Consider the following 15,864-nt stretch of genomic DNA (forward strand, 5'->3'; position numbering starts at 1 on the left):
GTCTCCCTTGATGTAACAACTTTCTCTTGTTCTTGTTCTAGTTCTTCTTCTTCTTGACCTTCCTCACCAACATCTTCATCATTGTCATCTTCTTGTTCTACAGGCAAAGAGCAAGTCGTATCAATTTCCCTTTTCCCTGCATGTAAGTTCTTTGTGCCACCACCTCGAGGTTTGGGAGTTTTTGAGTTAGAAGGAGTCACTTCCATTGTTCTCCTTTTGAGCTTCTCTTTGAATTTTCCCGGATGGGTGCTAACACAAATTACAAACCTTAATTAGTTTTCCAAATTAAATAAATATGATAACTCACGTATAAGTGGACAAGTTTACAGGAAGCTTTTGGCCATACACAGTGTAAAGTTCGGCACATACGATATTTATCAATATGAGCCGAACAAGGTGCCCAACAGTGTTATCCATGGTCACACAAAAGTTCGGCACATTCGATATTTATCACAATGAGCCGAAAAATGCACCCAACAGTATTATATCGATTATTAAATAATGGTATTCAAGTTCGGCTGATTATCATACAAATATTTTTGAGCCGAACTCAGTGGTTCGGCTCATACGATATTCAAAATATAACAAGCTTTCAGCCGAACAGTTCTTCGTCTGTATAAAAAAAAAAAAGTTCGGCTGCTAAAATTCAGCCAAACACTACTCTGAAACTAATAAAAACCTAGACGAATCATCGATTACATGTCATAAATCAACGAAATACACAAAAACAACCAATGGGTTTGTGCGAAATACCTTTCTATGTGCAATTTTAAAGAATCAGCCTCTATTTCCCCCTCTCCAACACCAATCGATCCACTATCCTCTTCATCTCCATATTTTCCAAAAACCCTAGATTGAGATGCTACAGAAGTAACACCAGGATTCGGCACCATATTTCTAGGGCATCGCTTAACACGAGGTGCCATGTATGTGTCTAATCGGGAACTTAATCGAACAAAGAAATTTTGGAGATGAAGATGAGAAGAAAAGGGAGAGAGAAGTGTTTTTGGTTTTTAAAACTTTAATATTTTTTTTTAAGTAACGGTTTAGTGGATTAATGAGGGAGTTAATTATTGGATAACGGTTAATTAGTGGGAGGGTAGTTAATTAGGGGATGGGTTAATTAGTGAGAAAGTTTTAGGATTAGAATTTAATTAAGTGGAAGGGTAGTAGTGTAATTTAAACTATGTAAAGGTATTACAGTAACTTTAGCATCACTAGGACACCCCTTAGCAGTTTGCATTGGATGTCATCATAAGTCTGTATGCCCCAAAATTATCCTGTATGCCCCAAATGAGGGTTCTTTAATATGACCATTTGGCCCATTTTGTTCCAATCAGCTGCAAGCCTGCAATGGACAATAGGCGCTCATATTGCCTGACACTGACATTATGGCACATTTCATTTCATAATCTCATTTAGGACCGAGCAAAGTCAGCAGATCCGCCAAACCGTCTCGCTACCCAAATCCGTTTGACTGATCAATCCACAACAGATGGTTCTTTAAAAGTAACAAATAATAAGGCCTTGTTTGGTAAAATTTATGATTATCTATTTATGATTATAGATAATCATAAATTGATAAATGATTTTGATATAATCATTTTAAAAATAAATTTTTTCAAACACTTCTTTTCAGATAATTGATTATCTTATAATGATGATCTCAAAAAGGAGAGGAAAGAACAATGATATACGATATTTCTTTAGTCCTATGTTGTTTTTTTGTCTCTCTCTTGATAGTTTAGAGAAAATAAGAAGAAAAAATTCAATTTGAGTTCTTTAGAAAAAATAATTAATTATAATAAATTTTCAAAATAACTTTTTCCTGTTTATGGAAATAATGGATTTTTCCGATTATGATTAAAATAAGCGATTATTATAATGATTACCAAACGCATATAGAATCCATTATAATCTACATAATGGATTATACGCTGATAATCCATTAAAATAATGGTTACTAAAGGGCCCCTAAACATCAAAGTCATTGCATGGGGTCCCAGCAAACAAGATATTGCTCACTGACACTGAACATGAAACCTATTTTGAGGCATACTCATTTTTTTTAGGCATACTCATCCATTATATTATGTAGGGTGGGTTTATAAGGGGTGTCTAAAGGTAGTGTAGTTACCTATATATCCCTAAATAATTCCAATTTGTCATAGTTCCCTTATCCTCAAAAACCTAAAATTAAAAATCAAAATAAACTTCAAACTTAAACATGTAGGACTCCAATTCAATAAAGAAATTAATCAAATAAAGGAAACACGAATCAAAGTGAGCGATGTTGGAATGCGAAATCCATATCTCAATTGCTCTTAGATGTATTTTAGAATGTATGCGTAACAAACCCATCTTGTTTTTGATTGATTTTATTTTGTTTGATCGGTAGAATATGATTTCAAAGATGAAATTAGGGTTTTCAGAAGATCAGTTCGGATGATCTTGCAGTATCAATTTTGAGCCGAACTTAGTGTATGATTTAGAGAAACACTATGTTCGGCTAATGCGACTTTACAATATTTTCAGCCGAACCTCAATTTTCCAGCCGAACCTCAATTTTTCAAGCCGAACCTAGTGGATGATTCAGTTTCTGAGTGAAGTTCGGCTGATAACTTTTGAGCCGAACCTCTGTTTTTTTGAAATTATATCTAAGTTCGGCTGACAAGTTATCAGCCGAACCTAGGTATAATTTCAAAAAAAATAGAGGTTCGGGTCAAAAGTTATCAGCCGAACTGTTCATCTGGTCAGCAGATCTGGATTTTAAAAATTCAATTTTTTGGCAGATTCAACTTATAAAAGGAAATTAAACCTCGATAGAAGTTTACCTCTGATTTGAATCACATATTTTGGTCACTTCTAATCACTAAAATCTCAAAAGTCAAAACCCAAGCTTTTTTTCTTCACTTATTCTTCTTCCTCTCAAAAATACCAACTCTCTCACATAAATTTGATTTTTCTACTAATTCACCACTAATAATTTAATGTTTAATCAATCCTTAAAACTCATAATTAATCAATTCTAATCATAATCATTTACACTAATTATATAAGGGTAGTTACGCCACTATCAAAAATGGTGGATGAGGGGAGATGTTGTTTTTTATTTAGTGACCCTATTTTGGCATTATCTAGTATGCCTCAAAAAAATCTAGTATGCCTCAAAATAGGTTTTCTGAACATGTAGTGAAAATGTATATGATGTTTAGGGGCGAAACCAAGGCCTAAAAAAAGCCCCATTCTCAATGGGGCCATAAAATATTTGTATTTATTTAGGTTTAAGCCCAGGATAAGAAAATACTCAAGCCCACTCCATAGTAAAAGTCTAGTTCCGCAACTGTTACAGTGCTGGTGCTTGATATATACTGTAAATGAAATTAACTAACGTAGTACCGAAGGGGAGGATAGGCGATGCCCATTTCAACATAGTAATCCTTTAAGGCTAAGCAAATACGCGATTGGGATAATAACAGACCGAAAATAAGAAACATATGGTGGATTCGAGAAAAAACTTTGTTCACATTTTCCGTATATCGGATATGAAAGAACAAAGTGTTACATAAAGTATAACTGGTTAATTATGAAATCTATTAATAATACTAACACCTCATTTGGTTGGAAGAATTGGATTCCTAGGAATTCACTTATGGGGTAATCCATCTTTTGGAACTGAATTATAAAGAATTGAATTCAAATCCAAAAAATAAGTATTTGGTTAAGGTAATTCATTTACTTTTGCTTTTCTATGAAATATAATTTCATTGCACTATTAGACCAATGCAATAGAATTCTATTATTTTGGAGGGAGTTGGAGTTCTTGGAATCAAAATTCTTAATTACATAGAGTTCATTTTTGTTGTTCGGTTCAAGGAATTGACTACATTCCCCCGGATTTGGATTACCAAGAATTCAATTCCTTGAATCAAACATGTTTTAAGTGTATAATGTCTAAATAAAATAACTAAATCAAAGATATATAATGGAAAGTCAACAACTAGGGTACTCAAGTTCCACTAATTTACTCATGTAAGTTTAATCGGTCTGTATCCGTATTTACTAAATAATTACTCATGTAAGCTTAATCAGTCTGTATCCGTATTTACTAAATAACTCGAATGCGATGAATTTTAAAGCCAATTAATCTTGCGTCCCGAAGGTACTACGTTAAGATCCTAATTGTTATTTTACTAGTGTAAATTTGTTCGCTTCTGATGTCTTAGTTCCAAACATTATCTACCAATCCTAAGACGTATAACATCAAAGATCTAGCGGTGGGTTTGGATGCAGAATTTTAAAGGTGGGGTTTATGGATTCAGGGAATTTGGTGGAATTATGTTTCCCTAGGTATGTTTGGTTGCCCAAATTTTCTGGAATCACATTTCCTACGGAAACCACTTTTCTAGCGAATCCTTCATATGGAGTCCGACCCCTCCCCCTAAGATTTGCTGGGAAACTTATTAAAGATTTATAGACCCACTTTTTTTAATCCTAAAATTCTTTATATATGTACAGTTTTAAAATTACGAGGGTTACGCCAAACAGTACATGGACTTTAAAACAAGAAAATTTTATGAATCCTATGTATTTTAACTAGGGCTTAACCCGTGTCGTTTGGTTATGCATTTTTTTACGCATGGATATTAAATATAATATTTATCAATTATCAAGTTTGCCCTTCTTATCATGATAAAGGTAAAGGAAAAACGGATTTTATTTTCCAGTAAGCAAATCTTTTCTTATATATGTACTCATATATGATTCATTTCTAGCATTTTCCGCCTTGACGTTCTCCTAAACTATGCCCCTGCTTTCCCGAGTTGTATCCTCAATCCATCCATAGAATTATATCGATATTAATTTTCCATACCTTTTTCCCCCAAAAAGAAAGAACCATTATTTGATATGTTTTTTAATTATAAAAATATCTTGTCAATCATTTGAAATGGTATTTCCCTTCTGCGTATCCCTTATTAAGCTATGTAGGCTGTAACAAAATTACAACACCTGAACTCATACGTCTCGAGAACAATTATGTAGATATTAACAGTATTCGGATCCTTGTTGATTTTTTCCCCTTTAAGAATAGTCTGAAAAGAGTAAACTCAGAATTGACTCAACGATACATATCACATTGTATGTTCTTACTATTTCAATAACATAAAGAAAAGATAATGCATTCACTTAAGCTACTATATTTTGAAACGTTAAGCTATTTCTGATGGAAACCATTCTACTCGTATAGGATGTAGTTCTAGTTCTTCAAAATACCTATATAGTCTATGTACATAATCCAATTCGGCGTGTATGGTTCACCGAACAGAATATAGGTAATGGTTTGCCATTTCCTAACATTGAGGTGTTTTCAGCATAGTTGGATTAAGAGTAGGCAAAAAGCTCTATATTTATGCATTCTCGGGCGAGAGTAATCCATGGATGGGTTACTTCCCCGGAAATTGTTGATGGATGACCGCATCAGTGTCAGTTGAAAACCCCACACCGTCAGATAACCACAGTGGCTAAGTGGGGACAGTATTGGCGGAGGATCAGGTCATTACAAATGGTATCAGAGCCGACCATGGGTTACCTGTCGAGGGTGAAACAATATGTTGGACGGGTACGTTGTGTCAGGTAAGGGTCTCATGAGTGACAAAGAATGCCAGAGTCTAGGATTGAACATATCCCGGAGCCGAGGACGACTCCAATTAAGGTGGTGGTATTATAGTACTCCGACTCGACATGTGGGATTGTCGAATAGAATATAGGTAATGGTTTCTTCTTTCCTAACACCGAGACCGTTTCAGCATAATTGACTTCAGAGTTGGCAAAAAGTTCTATAATTAAGCATGCTCGAGAGAGAGTAATCCTGGGATGGGTGACCTTTTGGGAATCTTCCTCTGGATGACCGCAGCGGCGACCATGGAATCCCCACACTCTCAGATAACGACAATGGCCAAATGACAAAGCACAATGGCCAAAGGACAAAGGGTCAGTCCATTGCATTCTACGACATTAACCTTCTAAATGTGAGGTTATTCGTTCCATAGAAATAATGAAACCATGATATTAGTTGGTAAGTCAAATGGTTAACTACTTGACCTAATAACAATATATTCTAATTATAATAAACAATGTTATCCATCATCATTGAATACAAATAATGTTAAATCATTCATTAAGAAATTCGTGAGACGATGCAAAATTACTCACTGGGCACTAATACTTGCCACCATCTCTACGATCCACTAATATAATTGTTAGCCAGTCTGACTGAGTTTGGTACTACTTTTTTCTTTCAAGAAAAGTACTTTGAAAACATATTTATAGCAATATTTTTTCATCCGAGTATTTGGTAAAAATACTGTAAAGTTCTTTTTATACAAAACACTTCTAAACTCTATCAACTTTTAAAAGCTTGCAAAAGATATAGTCCAACCCTAATTTCAAAAAAAAAAAAAAATCTTTTCCATCCCAATTCTTTTTTGTAACTGAAAAAAATTATCCCTAAATCTATATATTACTAATTTTTATTTTGTAAAGATAATTATTTTTCATTTTCAACCTATATTTCATATTATACAATTTCAGTGACAGATTCTTTAATTTATCAACAATAAATATTAAATAACTATTGATTTTTAAAAAGTGGTTAAAAAAATAATACTTTCTAATAATACTAATTAGTAAATTTAATATTACATATACGTCTAATAGTAAAAAATTTACTTATTTTTAAACACGGTAAAATAGAAAAAAATAATTTTCAGAGATATGTCTGTTTTTGTCATTTGGTACAACGATAGTTGAACCTGATATTTTTTCAAACACAATTTGATGGATTTTTAAATCAATTTTAGCTTTGGTTTATATTTTGCAAACGTTCAATTACTTTTTTACATAACTCAGCACAACACATCGAAAAAGCACTTTCGTGAAACTCACGGTAATACCAAACCGATCCTAAGTATTAGTTAAGAAAAATATATTCATTACCATCATTAATAGAATACTTTATTTATTATCATTTTTAATTTGACATTTATCATGGAAAATTAATAAATATTTATTATGAAGAGTTAATGGAACACTAGTGACATGGTAAATTTTATCCATTAGATGGATTTCTAATTCCAATCACAACCATCAGTTATGACAAATAATTACATCTATAGATTTATCTTTGCCAAGGACAGATCCTGACCACTCTTTACATGGCAAAGTTATCCAAACTGTGCCATGTATTCTAGATTGAGTTACCAAACATACGAGAGATTTACATGAATCCCGAATTTGTTATCTCATTGGATTATAAATTCTTAGAATTGTGAATTCTACAACCAAACCCACTATAAATGTGGCATACCAATTGGAAAAAATAAATCATCAATGTAATAAATGGACTAAATTAGAATTAAAGAGAAATAAGAGTTTACCTAGCTACTTTTAATAGCAAAATTTCTTAAAACCCACTAAAATAAATGAGGAGAAAAGATAAATAAAACATACAAATTATACTCGATAAACCTTCAATGCAGCGCTATGTAGCCTCCATCGACTTATCTCAGTACGGCTCCCAGAGACTTTCCAGAACCATCGTACGAGAACAACAATCAACTCCACTCCTTTGCATTTTTGACCAATATGTTAAGAACCTTAATCTCCTTTCAATCTCTTACGTGTTGCACCTTGATTTCTTATCAGTAACCAACAAGTGCATGCCTGAACCGATCCATGTTCTAGTTAATGAAATCATTGTATCTTAATACATTAGCTTTGTCTAAAGCAGTACAGCATAAAAGATGTAAATACCTTGATATATGTAGAGTCAATGGGTATAATTTTGGTACCTTAGTTTTTATTACCCTAGGTGAGTTTACATGATGCTAACATTAAAGTTCGCAATTTTCTTTTTATTAGATTAGGTTTAGCTATCCAAAAAGGAGTTGGAGCGCAACTTGTTGCAAGACTACCAACAAGTTTCTTGTAAAATTTTAATTCTTCTTTTTATTAATACATTGAAATCCTTAATTAAAAAAAGTCGACATCCACCGGTGACCGTTACTTATCCGTTATCTTTTTTTGTTTTGTTTTTTGTAACTCATCATCACCAACTCTTTAGTGCCACTCTCCCTTTGTTGTGACATGTTATATGTTCAGTGGTATTTGTTATATACGGGCATAAATCAGGGTCATGTTGTTCCTTCCGTTCATCCCAGGGTTTATCTGTGAATCGTTGGCATTGCCACTACACCATTCCGAGGGATTAGCAATTCAGATTAGCAACGGATAAAAAGGCGTTGCTAAGTTTCGCGGCAAACTGCTGTTGCTAATTTTGCAACTGCAAAATGTAGGTTGCTGCTCTGTGTTCAAGCGTGCGAAGTGCGCGTGCGGTCTAGAACACTAAGACTAGTTTTTACGCCCAAGTCAAACTTCGGTCAAGTATTCTTTATTTTTCTTCCACCCTTCAGCCAAAGCTATCCTATGTAGGGCCTTGTCGTTTTTTTCCTTCTCATCTCTCTTTCATCTCCTCTCCTTCTCTGAAGAACTGCGTGATTATAGAACTTCATCTCTCTTTCAGCTCTAAAACAACTGAAATCAACAGCCAGGGTATAGTCGTTCGCATAATCCTTTCGTTTCAGTTTATAGGGTTTGGAGATTTTGATTTCCAGGGTTTCAGCTGTGTTTTTTTTTTTCATTTTAGTTTATCGATTTCAGGGTTTCATCTGTGAATCTGCTATTTTCGATATTAGGGATTTTGATTTCAGTTTATCGATTTTAGGGTTTCATATGTGAATCTAATACGATTTTATTTTTTCCATTTCAGGGTTTGTCAAGGTTGAAGAACTGAAGTACTTTGAAGATCTGAAGAACATTGAAGGTATAAGTTTGACTTATGCTGATATCTCTAAATGGATGTCCTACTTCATTTTACTTCTATTCTTTGTTTAACTAGGTTCTGTAGAAACTTCTATTCTCTGTTAATATTTATGCTTTACTTTATTTTACTTCATTCATTTCCTTCTCATGCTGAAGTTTCCATTGGATTTTAATCACCAGGTCAACATGGCCCATCGATTGAGAAGTGGTTTTTGTGTGCTTATATAGTAAAGAACCCCTTTTATGTATGGTGAGGCAGGAGGTCGTGTCATTAATTTGCCAGAGAATCAGAAGATGTTTATTGTAAAACATTGGCACAACAGGTACAAACTAGAACCGCCAAATTAGCTTTTTAGGACAGAATTTATTCGATGTTGAACTATATTTCTTAAGTCGAATCAAGTTTATCTTATCTTGTTGGTAGGTTTGTCTTTCATGGCTGTAGTCTATTTTTATGTGTTTTCATTGGTTAGTTCAATCTGTTGATAATGCTTTGGTGCTGACTGTTTCATGGCTTCCACGCATGTAGTTCAGTGATCTCTTTTGGGTATCATTTTATGGTTCAAGCAATGTCAGAAAGCATAGGTGAAGATTCAGGTAATACCAATGGAGCCTCTCAGAATATCATGCCGAGCTTGAATATCTTGAACAACCTGGCATGTTCTCCTACAAATACATCCCAAGGTTAGAAATAAACTGACCTTGCTTGGCAACAAATATGCTAGCTGCTGACGACACAAACTTGTATTAAAGAACACACCAGAGACCGACCATAGCTGACATATTAATGAGCATCTGGGATAATTCTATAAATGGACACTAATGCGACATTGTTATATTGAAGTACACCAAAGAAAAATATCTTCTTCAGTTGTATCATAGTGTCCATTTGTATTTTCCCTGTGTATTTCTATGTGATTTACTTGATGCGCACAGTACTGAGACACTAAGGTGACATTGTTATATTGAGACACATCAAAGAAAAGTATTATGTCCAGATTTTTTTTTCTGTATGTCCTAGTTCCTATTTCAATGTTTGGTGGCTTGACTAGTACGTACTGGATAATTTGGAGCACAGCATTGCCTTATTTCTAGGGTTAGCCTGACTAGTAGATTTATAACGTCCATTTGTTTGATGTCAGAAATTAGACCAGTCTTGTATGGTGAACATTGAGTCAATGCCCAATATCTACTTCATCATATACTTATTGTTATATTTCTGATTGCGTTTTTGTATTTTGGGAGTCCAGAGAATTAGAATTTGCTAGGACAAGAGATGCATTACAGGTGGAAGTGCTCGAAAAAATGAATTTAACAGTCAGTTTATGATGATTACTGGATCACTAACTAGAACCCCAGATAGTCAAAAATTTGAATAAAGTTTTAGAAGCAGCAACGGGTGGCTGGGAATGGTTGATAACTGACTCATTTTGGAAATCTTTAGATAGTCTTCTTCAGACATCGATCCCATAGAGCGAGGCTTTTGGCTGTATTCTGTTGAACTATTCGCAGTGAATTATTTGTCTAACCTTCTCTAAGTATGTGTGACTCAATTGGAGTGTCTTGATCTCGCCTATATTGATTTTCAAGCATCAGAAATCCCACTTCAATATCTCATACTCTCATCAGAAATGGTAATGGGAATCTTATTAATAAAATACTTACATGGCATTTTATTATATAGTATTGCAAGTGCTTCTTCATTTTCATTTTTTTTTTAATCAAAAGAATTATTACAAAAGAGAATTCAAAAGAGAAGCTTCATTTTCATTTGATTTTTGTTTAGTTTTGATATATATATGGGTTTAGATCGGAAGCATCCAGCTTGTGACTTATCTTACTTTGGGCGAAGGGAATTCTCATTCATTTTGGGAAATGACGTATATTTGCATTATCAATCGTTCAACAATGCTGCTCAGATGGAAAGCTCCATCAAAAGGGATTGCCCGTTTAAAATTGATATCAGTGCTGTATACAATGTAGATGTGTGATTTAATTTCCTTCTCTTGAGTTTTAGCATGTAAAATGACCACTTTGAAACATAGTACCCGAAGCATGATCTCGAGAAATACCTAGTGACTACTTCCCTGGGACCTCTTTGTATGTGTGCAGCTGTGAGCTGTCTATATGTAGGCATGTTAGTCTTCTTTGTGTACTAGTTTCTATTAAAAGAAACGGAATTCCTTCCAACACTCAATGGAGAAACTGTTCGTTTATTTTCTTTATTAACCAATTAACTTGTGAAGTATCCTGGAAGATTGTGTTTTTAACTTAAACATTTTCAACAGCCTGCTAAGCGTAATGCGTATTCTGGTGAGAATGCATTCACTCCGGTGGAGAAGGAGTTAGTTTTCGATATTGTAAGTTGTTGAGCATCTTTGCTTCCAAATAAACATTATTCAGACCCAGTGCCTTGAACGTTTAAACTGCATTTCATCGCAGGATATGTCAGATTATGTCGATGTTTGGTATCGCTGCTCGGGTGCTAATATTTGCAAAAAGTGATGGCCACTAATGACAATTGTTATTAAAGTGATTTATTCTGCACTCAGAGGTAGGAGTTCCTGCATTAGCTATTCATTGAATTTTAAATCTACGAACTACGAAGAGCAGCCCCATGGTCAGTGTTGTTGAGTGAACAGGAAGACTTGAACTCTCTGGGTTTGAAGTCCCTTCATTGCGGGGTCCTATTTCTTGAGTATCCTAATTCAGATAATGATCTAATTGGATGACCGCACAACCATCCAGTCTAATCATGTTCTTGGCAGTTGTACATTTCTTATCCGAGTGGAACTTTCCAACCGCTAAGCATTTTAGCTAATTGAAAATTTCTTCATGTGCTGCCCCAGTTATTGTACTTTTTCTTTTGCCCTGGCAAACAGGAAACCTTACATCTTTTTTTCCTTTCTGAAAGTTCGCAATAGGAGATGCACAGCAATTTCTTTAGCACATGGTGGTACAAGTAGGATAAAACAAATACTTGTTACTTCGATCCTTTGCAAAGTTCCCAATCAGTGTTAGCTATTCTATATAATTGCACTATATTGTGTCGATAGAAGTTATCATACAACCAGTTCTGAAGTTACTGCTGTCTGGCCCCTTACATAATTTTGAAATTGTGGTATTGCTACTGATGCATGTGTGTTCTCTAAACCCTGTGTACGCATCATACTATATGCAACTATCAGTCTACTAAAGTGTAGGTTTTTTAAAGCTGTAATGCCTGGTCAGGTGTCCGTGTATAACGCAAAATCCCTTGATCATAATTGGAAACCTAATCTAGCCATTTAGTAACTGAGTAGGATCATTATATTTCTTCCGCTGATCTCGTATGTCGTGCTCCTTTTTCGAATTTGATTCCTAAATGAAGACCTTACACTTCTTTTTTTTTGCTTATAACATCTGTGTCTCTGTCTCAGAGGATTTTGGCTTTGCTCACATTCTCTGGGTATATAGTGGTCCGCGTGGTGTTCATTGTTGGGTTTTCGATGCACGAGCAAGAAGGTGACTTAAATTTATTTAGCATTTAATTGTATACAAACTTCGCCTTTATTCAAAGGGTTTATATATGCTATGTATCACCCCTGTAGGTTGAACAATGCACAGAGAGCAGCTATTGCTGACTGTTTTCATGTATATAAGGTGGTATATAACTATAGTATCATGTGTCAACTTATTCTCTTTGAATTTGATACATTTCATGGGATCTTCCTAAACTTATTCATACTTTCAGGGAAGCCAAAGTGGCTGTGAGAAAGTTTTCTTAGAGGGTCCTGTTGTTCATCCTTCTTTGGTGTAAATATAGGTTTTCTTTAGGATGTCTTCAAATTTCTCAGTTCCTTTTCAAGTTTTACGAAGTAGTCCCATATTTTGCAGAAGATCATATCAACAAGTGCTGAGACTCTTCTTTGAAGAGGAATTTCTATGTGGACAAAATCTACTTGAATACAAGGAGAAATTTGATTCCTGATGAATGTAAGGAACCAAAAATTTCTCTTAGCTACACCTGTTGGTCTTTTCCAAGTCTTTATTAATTGGATCAGTGTTAGCTACTCATCCACCTTGGTCTTCACAGGTATTAACTTTTCGCAATTTTCTTGATGATATAGTCACTTTGTTATGGCTTCATAGTTGGCTGTATAAGCAGGAGAACATGGCAAACATTATAGTCTGACAACGTATATCTGTACCAAATTGTGTTTAGAGTGAGAGATCCTTTTTGATGGCCACTATCCTTTTAAGTAGGGAATGATGCTGGTGATCAGAATATATTGAAACCATCAACTTCTTTCAGTCTCTAGTTCCTATTTGTTATCCATAATCAATTAAGGTGCCTTTCGGTGACAGGTGGAGAAAAATTTCTTAAATGGCAAGTTGAAGGCCATCACAGCTTACTTCAACCACCCCTCAGTGGGATTTAAAACAGTCCACTTCTGCGAATTTTGGATCAAAACGTGGGTTCTTCTAAAGCTGAACTAATCCATGGATTCTGATTGTACACCACCAAGACTCCAGAATATATACGAAAACCTGGAAGAACTTAGTAAGTTTTTGTTGTATGTATTTGCGATGTATCTGCTTTATCTTCACGTATATTTTCATCAGTGGTTGTATTTCAAAATCAACCCATGAAATGTTGTTTTTGGAATAGTATATGAGTCTGTAAATTGACTAGCGAAATTTGTGACCTTCTTTAATTTCGGTTCTGATTTATTATTTAGGACTCTACTAAGATCAGGGATTTTTCGTGTCAAAAAAAAAAGATCAGGGATTTCATGGGAGCATTCTGGGATAAGGTAATTTAACTCTGCGTTTTACTTGAGCAATATAATTCTAGCTTTTTGGTCCCAATTTCTTACTTATGTCTTGTGTTTCACAGCTGTCCGTGGATGAGGCTAAGAAGGATGTTATATCATTTGATACTGTGATGTTGGAGGTAATGACCTGGTCATATAATTCATTCTGCTTTTTGTTTGTAGTCAGAAGTCCATTTAGTCTACAATTCTCGGTATTTTGTCTCTCACTTTTGGCTGAAGCTGACTTAAGATGTTACTTCCCGCCCCTGGATTTAGTAGAGCGTGAAAAACTATAACTATAATTATCATAGCCCCATAGTTTTTGTATTAAGGTTAGATGTGAATGCACTTAACTGACATGGACAACTCTTATCACCTCTTTGGAAACAAACAGAAGACTGCATTCTATTCCTACACTACATAAGCTTCAAAAGAGGAAAAATCCAAATGACTTAAATGTTACAGAATTGAGGTACAAGAGTAGTTATGGATCTCCAAGAGTCTTCCATGTTTATGCATATACTTGTCCATTTAGAAAGTATGCAGTCTATTGGTAGTGGTTAGAGCTCATGGCAAAGGAATATTTGATTCGGCAGAGGCATCCTGTAGCTGTTGTTTTGTCCTTGTTCAGTTATTTATAATCTTTCTTTTCTATTTTGTGTTGATTTGCTTCTACATACAGCTCCACTTCAGTTCACTTTTGTTGATATTTGCTTCACATGGTTGTGACTTGTCTTTGCAGATTATACAAACTCTAGGGTTTAGTCTTTTGTTTGTGACCTCAATACTGAAACATCAAATTGGTTATTATGCAGGTATCTGGGTTTAAGTCAAAAAGCAGTACTCTGGTGATATTGTCGCAGCAGCTGAATCTACCTATGATTTGCAGAGGAATTGTTTAGGCAAGCGGAGTCTCGTGATACTTCTGGTGGAGTTCTTTCTTCTTACTCATTTATTAGTCTATCTTTCTTTCCCTGTTTTTCAATGCCTCTTTCAGTTGACACAAACTAGATCACCCATCCATTTATGAACGTCAACATAGAACGTCGTATGTCAGTCACAAAAATTTGGGTCTTGATGATCATCTCAGAAAGTTTGCTGTGATACTTGTATACATTTGTATCTCCTATTTATACTTTAAGTTCACTTCGATTAAATAATCCTTTTTTTAAAGATATAATAGAGTTTTGTATCTTCATTTGTATCATCTATCGTGTTTATCGACAATAGAGCTTCGTATGTCCATTGAATGACATTGTATTTTGTATATCTGTGGGTATGTTGAATATGGGAACTGGGAAATTGCAGAGGGGGAAAATGTGGGGGGAAATGGATTTTGACCAGGTCAATGAAGACTTGACCTTTTTTTTTTCATGTTGCAAAAAATTAGCAACATAAATCTGTTGCTAAACTAGAACCAGAATCAATAATATCTAGTTCCATAGAACCAGAACCAGAACCAAAACCAAGTAACTATTGTCATTAAAGAACTCCATTCCGATGAGTCAGTGACCAGGGTCTCATGTGAGTCAATGACCAAGCCGAAGGTTCTTTCCTAACTTCCAAAATACTTGAACAAATAATTAACCTCAGACCCTAATCAAATTATTACTCTATGGTTGTTAAAAAAGGGAGTTGAATGGAGAAAAATGTGACCATCAATCGAGTGATTTCTGGAGAATCTTCTATGGCGAGTATGGTCTTTACTTTATTCTTTCCTTTTACTTGATCGATCAAGAAATAAATCTAAAAATGTCCAAGTTTGAAAAATAGTTTCTTACTTCCTACTTTCTACCGACTACCACTACCATCCCCCACTAGGCCACTACCAAATTATTTGGTCCTATATGAACCCTTTTGAGGCCTAATTCTGTTGGCTTAATTCCGTATTTCATACTATAAGTGTAAATATGTTGCAAAAAACCCCAATTCGGTTAAATTTCATACAGACCACAAGTAATGTTGTTCAAAAGTTTTCTCCAAACAAAAACGACTTTGACAGAACATCAAGAAATTTTTCTTACACGATGATGTAAAGAGTTAGTTGGTTACGGAAATCTTGTAACATCAATTTGACTTTAGGAAAGTTGTGGTGGCTACACTGTAAGAAAGGTCTTAGAACACATTTTTTTTTCAATAAGTTAGCTAGAATTAGGAATTGGTTCGACATTGACAGAATAGGTTAGTT

The 15,864-nt window shown here is 34.7% G+C and overlaps 1 long non-coding RNA gene across 11 annotated transcripts; it reads left to right on the forward strand.

The window, feature by feature from the left end:
* The first annotated feature begins 8,525 nt into the window (after positions 1 to 8,525).
* Positions 8,526 to 14,895, forward strand: LOC113333358. 11 transcript variants are annotated; one of them, XR_003351949.1, is made up of 12 exons: positions 8,526 to 8,610; positions 8,828 to 8,881; positions 9,061 to 9,203; positions 9,410 to 9,564; positions 11,169 to 11,240; positions 11,323 to 11,434; positions 12,300 to 12,384; positions 12,471 to 12,522; positions 12,614 to 13,423; positions 13,602 to 13,676; positions 13,760 to 13,816; positions 14,492 to 14,895. It is a non-coding gene; the product is annotated as an uncharacterized LOC113333358 (long non-coding RNA). The 11 variants fall into 11 exon arrangements; XR_003351952.1 differs by having other exon boundaries at positions 12,757 to 13,423; XR_003351947.1 differs by having other exon boundaries at positions 12,471 to 13,423.
* The last annotated feature ends 969 nt before the right edge of the window (positions 14,896 to 15,864 follow it).

The sequence above is a fragment of the Papaver somniferum genome, unplaced genomic scaffold (genome assembly GCF_003573695.1).
Source record: "Papaver somniferum cultivar HN1 unplaced genomic scaffold, ASM357369v1 unplaced-scaffold_132, whole genome shotgun sequence".
Classification (NCBI taxonomy): Eukaryota; Viridiplantae; Streptophyta; class Magnoliopsida; order Ranunculales; family Papaveraceae; genus Papaver; species Papaver somniferum.